The following is an 8,257-nucleotide window of genomic DNA, read 5'->3' as shown; positions in this document are numbered from 1 at the left end:
AATTGAACTAAGTTACTCTGGTTTTTCAACCCCCCTCATCCAAGACTATGCTAAACACATGGCAGATGAATAATAACATTTGTTTCTGCTAAGATTTCTATTTTGAATGACAAATTCTAACAAAACGGAGCAAATACCTGCCTGTGCTACCTCACAATGGCATTCAAATGTTGATTAAATACACAGGCCTTGAAAATGGTAAAGCACTAGAGAAGTATAAGGGAATGTATCATGTGTCATCCTGCATATTAGCAACCTTAACTTCTGGTCAAGATGGCAGACAAGTGCAGGGTGCCTGGGTAGCTCAGTCGGTTAAGCATCTGACTTCAGCTCCGGTCATGATCTCGTGGTTCATGAGTTGAAGCCCCACGTCTGGCTCTGTGCTGACAGCTCAGAGCTTGGAGCCTGCTTTGGATTCTGTGTCTCCCTTTCTCTCTGCCCTTCCCTGGCTCATGCCCTCTCTCTCCAAAATAAACATTATTAAAAAAAATCCTCTTGAAGATAGCAGACAAGTGAAAACCTATCCTTCCTCCTCCAAACACACAGAAAGGCCTACTTAAACCAGCAACATTTGTTTTACACATGGCTGATTAAGACATAATGCAGGTAAAGTTCCTGATGATGGTCTAAGAGGATATCTAAAGCAGGGTACAGGAGTTGAAGGTGAGTTTAAGTATTGACAGGAACCAGAATTCTAGCATACACACTAGACAGAAGGCAACGTTACTGTGTAAGGGGCAAGAAGCCTGAAAAGTTTTGAAACAGACAACACCTTGGCTGCTGATGAGGATAAGGAACTGGTTGTCAGCAATGGGTGGAAACAATCACCGAATCAGTCCTACAGGAGTATGGAATCTGTGGTTACACATAATTGACTTGTACAGGAACCCCCAAACCTTGAAAATGTAAAAACTGGTTTCGAACCTGCAATCACATGAAGCCCTGACCCAGGCAACCACAAACTGGCCCTGAGGTTGCCACTCACACCCCTGGGGAAGCTCTGGGATCACTACAGCAGGTAATTCCCACTAAAAGAAGCTTCCAGGCAAAAGTTACAAGATAAAATTGGAATTTTAAAAATATGAAACACAAGGGAACATCAACCTGAAAAATGGCTACTAGATGCACTTCAGGAAGAAAGAAAATGTAGCATTCAGAAGTGGCATGTGGGAAACAATGGGGAGCAAAGAAATCCATAAATTGGTGGTTAACTAAGTCTTGACTGTTTAAAAAACATAAGCAAGCAAGCAAAAATTTTTGCAAAAACTGGGTTCGGAAACACAGTGGTGCTAAAATGCTGGTATTAACCTTTAAGAGGAATATGATTTGGCTATTGTTGAAAGTGCTGCTATAAACATTGGGGTACAAGTGCCCCTATGCATCAGCACTCCTGTATCCCTTGGGTAAATTCTTGGCAGTGCTACTGCTGGGTCATAGGGTAGGTCTATTTTTAATTTTGGGGGAACCTCCACACACTGTTTTCCAGAGCTGCACCAGTTTGCATTCCCACTAACAGTGCAAGAGGGTTCCTGTTTCCCCACATCCTCTCCAGCATCTATAGTCTCCTGATTTGTTCATTTTGGCCACTCTGACTGGCGTGAGGTGATATCTGAGTGTGGTTTTGATTTGTATTTCCCTGATGAGGAGCGACGTTGAGCATCTTTTCATGTGCCTGTTGGCCATCCGGATGTCTTCTTTAGAGAAGTGTCTATTCGTGTGTTCTGCCCATTTCTTCACTGGATTATTTGTTTTTCGGGTGTGGAGTTTGGTGAGCTCTTTATAGATTTTGGATACTAGCCCTTCGTCCAATATGTCATTTGCAAATATCTTTTCCCATCCCATCGGTTGCCTTTTAGTTTTGTTGATTGTTTCCTTTGCAGTGCAGAAGCTTTTTATCTTCATGAGGTCCCAATAGTTCATTTTTGCTTTTAATTCTTTTGGTTTTGGAGATGTGTCAGGTAAGAAATTGCTGTGGCTGAGGTCAGAGAGGTTTTTTTCCTGCTTTCTTGTCTAGGGTTTTGATGGTTTCCTGTCTCACATTCAGGTCCTTTATCCATTTTGAGTTTATTTTTGTAAATGGTGTAAGAAAGTGGTCTAGTTCCATTCTTCAGCATGTTGCCGTCCAGTTCTCCGAGCACTATTTGTTAAAGAGACTGTGTTTTTTCCATTGGATATTCCTTCCTGCTTTGTCAAAGATTGGTTGGCCATACATTTGTGGGTCCAATTCTGGATTCTCTATTCCATTGGTCTATGTGTCTGTTTTTGTGCCAATACCATGCTGTCTTGTTGATTACAGCTTTGTAGTAGAGGCTAAAGTCTGGGATTGTGATGCCTCCTGCTTTGGTCTTCTTCTTCAATATTACTTTGCCTATTCGGGGTCGTTTGTGGTTCCATACAAATTTTAGGATTGCTTGTTCTAACTTCGAGAAGAATGCTGGTGCAATTTTGATTGGGATTGCATTCAGTGTGTAGATTGCTTTGGGTAGTATCGACATTTTAACAATGCTTATTCTTCCAATCCATGAGCACAGAATATTTTTCCATTTCTTTGTATCTTCTTCAATTTCCTTCATAAACTTTCTATAGTTTTCAGCATACAAATCTTTGACATCTTTGGTTAGGTTTATTCCTAGGTATTTTATGATTCTTGGTGCAATTGTGAATGGGATGTGAATGGGATCAGTTTCTTTATTTGCCTTTCTGTTGCTTCATTATTAGTGTATAAGAATGCAACTGATTTTTGTACATTAATTTTGTATCCTGCGACTTCGCTGAATTCATGTATCGCCTATATGTCCATCAATTGATGAATGGATAAAGAAGTTGTGGTTTATATATACAATGGAATACTACTTGGCAATGAGAAAGAATGAAATATGGCCTTTTGTAGCAATGTGGATGGAACTGGAGAGTGTTATGCTAAGTGACATAAGTCATACAGAGAAAGACAGATACCGTATGTTTTCACTTTTATGTGGATCCTGAGAAACTTAACAGAAGACCATGGGGGAGGGGAAGGGGGAAAAAAAAAGTTAGAGAGGGAGGGAGCCAAACCATAATAGACTCTTAAAAACTGAGAATAAACTGAGGGTTGATGGTGGGTGGGAGGGAGGGGAAGGTGGGTGATGGACATTGGAGGGCACCTGTTGGGATGAGCACTGGGTGTTGTATGGAAACCAATTTGACAATAAATTTTATATTAAAAAAAAGTCATCACAGCTAAAAAAAAAAAAGGAATATGAGACTGATTCAAAGGAAAGTTAAAAGTGTTCAAGTCGTTATTTAGGAAACTAAAGATAGTTTTATATTTAAAAAAATTTATAAATTTGTGTCAGTTACTAGCTTATCACCTCTCAGCTCCAAATCAATCCGTCTTTGCCATGCTTTGATGACACAGAGACACCACTGACTTGCTTTTTTGCCTGGCTGGGAGGGGGGCTGTTGCTGTTAGGCTTTGCCAATAGAGGGCGCTGGAGAGACGCTGAAAGGCAGGAGCAAAAGGAAGGGGCTTTTCTTTTTGCTACTGAAGTGCTGTTTTCCATGGCAGCTTGCTGGTTGTGGTGTGGAGGCTGTTCTGGGTCACCTAAGCACCCCTCACACTTTACCCTTGGCACATATCCTTGGGGTCTGCCCCCATAACCAAGGCCTTCACAGTTTAGAACCAGCCAGCAAGTTGGTTTTGTCTTTTTCTTTTTCTTTTTCTTCCCTATAAGTGGGCTTCTTCCTATGGCCGCCAAACCTCTCCTCAAAGTTTTCAATCTCAGCCTAGTTGGAAGGCATTCTTCTAAATTTCTAAATTCCTTTCTTGTTCACTCTCCTTTATCCCTGGGGGGTAGTAGTATCTGCTTTCTGAAGTTGCTACTTTCTACCCCTTAGAGTCCTCTTTTATCCCCTTTTAGTAGTTAACTACCTTTTACTAACTAGCAATTCTTGTTTTAAATTTTTCCTGTTAGCTACTTACGCAATGTGGTTTGTTTCCTGATTGGACCCTGAATGACAAAGTATATATTAAAAATGTTAAGATAGGGGCGCCTAGGTGGCTCAGTCGGTTGAGCGTCCGACTTCGGCTCAGGTCATGATCTCACAGTCTGTGGGTTCGAGCCCCATATCGAGCTCTGTGCTGATGGCTCAGAGCCTGGAGCCTGCTTCCGATTCTGTGTCTCCCTCTCTCTCTGCCCCTTCCCTGCTCATGCTCTGTCTCTCTCTGTCTCAAAAATAAATAAAAACATTAAGAAAAAAAAATTTTTTTAAATGTTAAGATAATAAGTAAAATAGAGTAACAGTAGACTATCAATAGAGCTGAACTATAAAACTTCCACATCAGTAGTCAAGAAAAAGTAAAAGAGAAAAAAAAATCAACCCCCCAAAAATAAGAAAAAAAAGCACAGAAAAATTACAAACTATAACAAACAAAAGAAGATGGTCAAAAGACCTCTAAATATATTTATAATCATAATAATCCCACCATGAAAGCCTACAATATAGAATGATGCTGGGAAAACTGGACAGCTACATGCAAAAGAATGAAACCGGACCACTGCCTTATACCATACACACACAAAAAAACCTCAAAATGGGTTAAAGACCAAAATGTGAGACCTGAAATCATAAAAGTCCTAGAAGAAAATACAGGAAGTAATCTTTTTGTCTTTGGATTTAACATTATTCTAGATATGTTTCCTCAGGCATGGGAAACAAATGCAAAATTAAATTACTGAGAATATGTCAAAATCAAAAGCTTTTTTTCATGACCCTGAGATCAAGATGCGAGCTGAGATCAAGAATCAGACACCTGACTGAGCCACCCAAGCACCCCAAAATAAAAAGTTCTTGCACAGCAAAGGAAACCACGGACAAAACAAAAAGGCAACCCACTGAATGGGAGAACATATTTGCAAATGATATATCTGATAAAGGGTTAATATCCAAAATATAAAAATTATCTATAAACTCAACCCAAACAATATCCAAATAAAAAATGGGCAGAGGATGCTCAACATCAGGGGTGCTTGGCTGGCTCAGTCATTAGAGCATGAGACTCTTGACTTAGGGGTCATGAGTTTAAGCCCCACATTGGGTAGCGATTATTTAAAAAATAAAGATGTTCAACATTATTAATCATAAGGAAAATCCAAATTAAAACCATAAGGAGACATTACCTTATAGCTATCAGAATGGCGATTATCAGAGAGAAAAGAAATAACAAGTGTTGGTAAGGATGTGGACAAAAGGGAACCCTGTCCACTGTTAATGGGAATGTAAGTGGTACAACCACTGGGGTTTCTCAAAAAATTAAAGACAGAAATGCCATATGATCCAGTAAATCCACTACTGGGCATTTATGCAAAGAAGATGAAAATACTAATTTGTAAAGATATATGCACCCCTATGTTTATTGCATTATTTATAATTATTAAAAGGAAAACAACAGCAATCCAAATGTCTATCAATAGATAAATGGATACAGAATATGTAGTATATATACACAAAAGAGTATTACTCAGCCATAAAAACAGGTTAGATTGTGCCATTTGAGATGTGTTGTATCTAAAGGATATTATGCTAAGTGAAATAAATCAGGCAGAGGAAGACAAATACCATATGATTTCACTTAGATGTGGAATCTAAAAAAACAAAGGAACAGACAAAAAAAAAAAAAAAACCAGCAACAGACCCATAAATAGAGAATAAACTGGTAGTTGCCAGAGTGCAGGAGTGTGGGGGGATGGGCAAAATGGGTGCAAGGGAATAGGAGGTTAAGGTTTCTAGTTAGGGAATGTATAAGTCACAGGGATAAAAGGTACAGAATAGGAAATATAATCAATGGTATTGGAAAAACATTGTATAGTGACAGAAGGCAGCTACCCTTGTGGTGAGCGTAACATATATAGTTGTATCCCCATATTGTACCCCTGAAATTAATCTCACACTGTGTGTCAACTATACTTCCATAAAAAACAAAAAACAAACAAACAAAAAAACACAAACAACAACAACAACAACAACAAAACCCTCCAGGTATATTAGAATCACTGTGAAAGACAAATATACAGCTATAAGATAACATAGGAGAATAACTTACAACTGTGACCAGGGAAAGATTCCATAAGACACAGCACTGAACTACAAAGGTGAAGACCATACATCTCCCTACTAAAATAGGGTTCTTCAGTTCATCACACGAAACTACACTTGACCCTTGAAGAACATGGGTTTGAATGGCATCTGCAATCTACTAATATGCAGATTACTTTTTTTATAAATACAACACAGTACTATAAATGTATATTCTCTTCCTTATGGTTTTCTTAATAACATTTTCTTTTGTCTAACTTAATTTCTTATAAGAATACCGTATACTATATATATAACATTAAATATGTGTTAATTGCTTACATTATTAGTAAACCTTCCTTCTGGTCAATAGTAGGCTATTAGTAGTTAAATTCTTGAGGAATCAAAAGTTAGACACGGATTTTTGACTGCATGAGGGGCAGGGTAACACCCCCAGTCCCCCATGCTGTTCAAGGGTCAATTGCATAGGAAAATGGAAAGAGAATACAGAATGGTAGAAGCCATTTTACTACACATTTAACTATCAAGTGGCTCATATCCAAAATATGTAACTCTTACAAATCAATATGAAAACACAGGTAGTCCAACAGAAAAAATGAACAAAGTACATATATAAGCACTTGTAAAAGAAATACAAATGGTCAATAAACAAAGGAAAAAATACCTAACTTAATTAGTAATCACAGAAATAAACATTACAACCACAATAATAACTCTATACAATGGCAAAAAATTAAAAATCTGACTTACCAACAACTGGTCAAGATGTGGAAATTTGAGAACTCTCATACACTGATGGTTGGAGTATACTCTGGTACAACCGCTGTGGAAAATACTTTGGCATTTTGTCATTTTCTTCTAGAGTTGAAGGTAAGCATTCCCTGTCAAAGTTGCTACAATGTACAACCCTCAAGGCTCCACTGACATCATTACCTACAGGAATGATATCACCTCTAATTGTACAGAACACAGCCTTTGTGGCTGTGTACAGAAGTGTTTTCCCCTAGGGCCCAGCCATTTTACTTCTTAGATATTGTACACAAGTGTACAAGGATGCCTATACAAGAATGTTCATAGCACCAATTTACAATAGACAAGAACAATAAACAACCCAAATATCAATTTCCAGTAGAACAAAAAATGGACTGTATAATTTTCATAGAGGAATATCAAATAGCAATGAAAATAAATAAACTGGACCAACAGACAACAACATGGACCAATAGTACAAAAATAATATTGAAGCAAATAACAAATATTAAAAGTAATATATATGACATGATTCAGCAATTTTATACAATTTAAAAATAGGTAAAACTCAACTATCTGGTTTAGGCATACACACAAAAATGGCAAAACTATAAAAAAACAAGGAAGTGGCTAACATAAGTCAGACTAATGATTACCCATTTGGAGAAGGGACATACTGTGGGGGCGGGGGAGCATTTTGGAGTGCTGGTGATACTCTATTTTTTATCATTCATTATACTTGACACTATGGTTTATACCACTTTTAGCATTGTGTTCTACTTTACAAAAAAGATCAGTAAATAAATGAAAAAAAAGGAAAAGAAATACCCAACAACTGTTAATTAAAAGGACAAAACTGGGGGCGCCTGAGTGGCTCAGTTGGTTGAGCATCCGACTTCCACTCAGGTCATGATCTCGAAGTTCTTGAGTTCAAGCCCCTTGTCAGGCTCTGTGCTAACAGCTAGGAGCCTGGAGCTTGCTTTGGATTCTGTGTCTCCCTCTCTCTCCCACTCTTCCCTGTTTGTGCTCTGTCTCTCAAAAATAAATGAACATTAAAAAAAGTTTTTAAAAAAAAGGACAAAACTGTATTCAAAGTGAAATGAATGAGTAGCAATAGAGATATTGAGAAGATATTACCAACCATGAATTTATAAGTACATGTACATAGACTTGAAATATACAAAACAGGGATGCCTGGGTGGCATCAGTTAGTCAGTAAGTGTCCAACTCCAGCTCAGGTCATGATCTCACATTTCAATGGATTTGAGCCTTGTATTGGGCTCTGTGCTGACAGCTCAGAGCCTGAAGGCTGCTTCAGATTCTGTCTCCCAGGCCCTCTGCCCCTCTCCCTGCTTGTGCACTCTCTCTCTAAAATTAAACATTATATATATATATATATATATATATATATATATATATATATATATATATA

This window comes from Panthera uncia, chromosome C2, assembly GCF_023721935.1.
Source record: "Panthera uncia isolate 11264 chromosome C2, Puncia_PCG_1.0, whole genome shotgun sequence".
Lineage (NCBI taxonomy): Eukaryota > Metazoa > Chordata > Mammalia > Carnivora > Felidae > Panthera > Panthera uncia.
Note: the sequence above shows the minus strand (reverse complement) of the source record.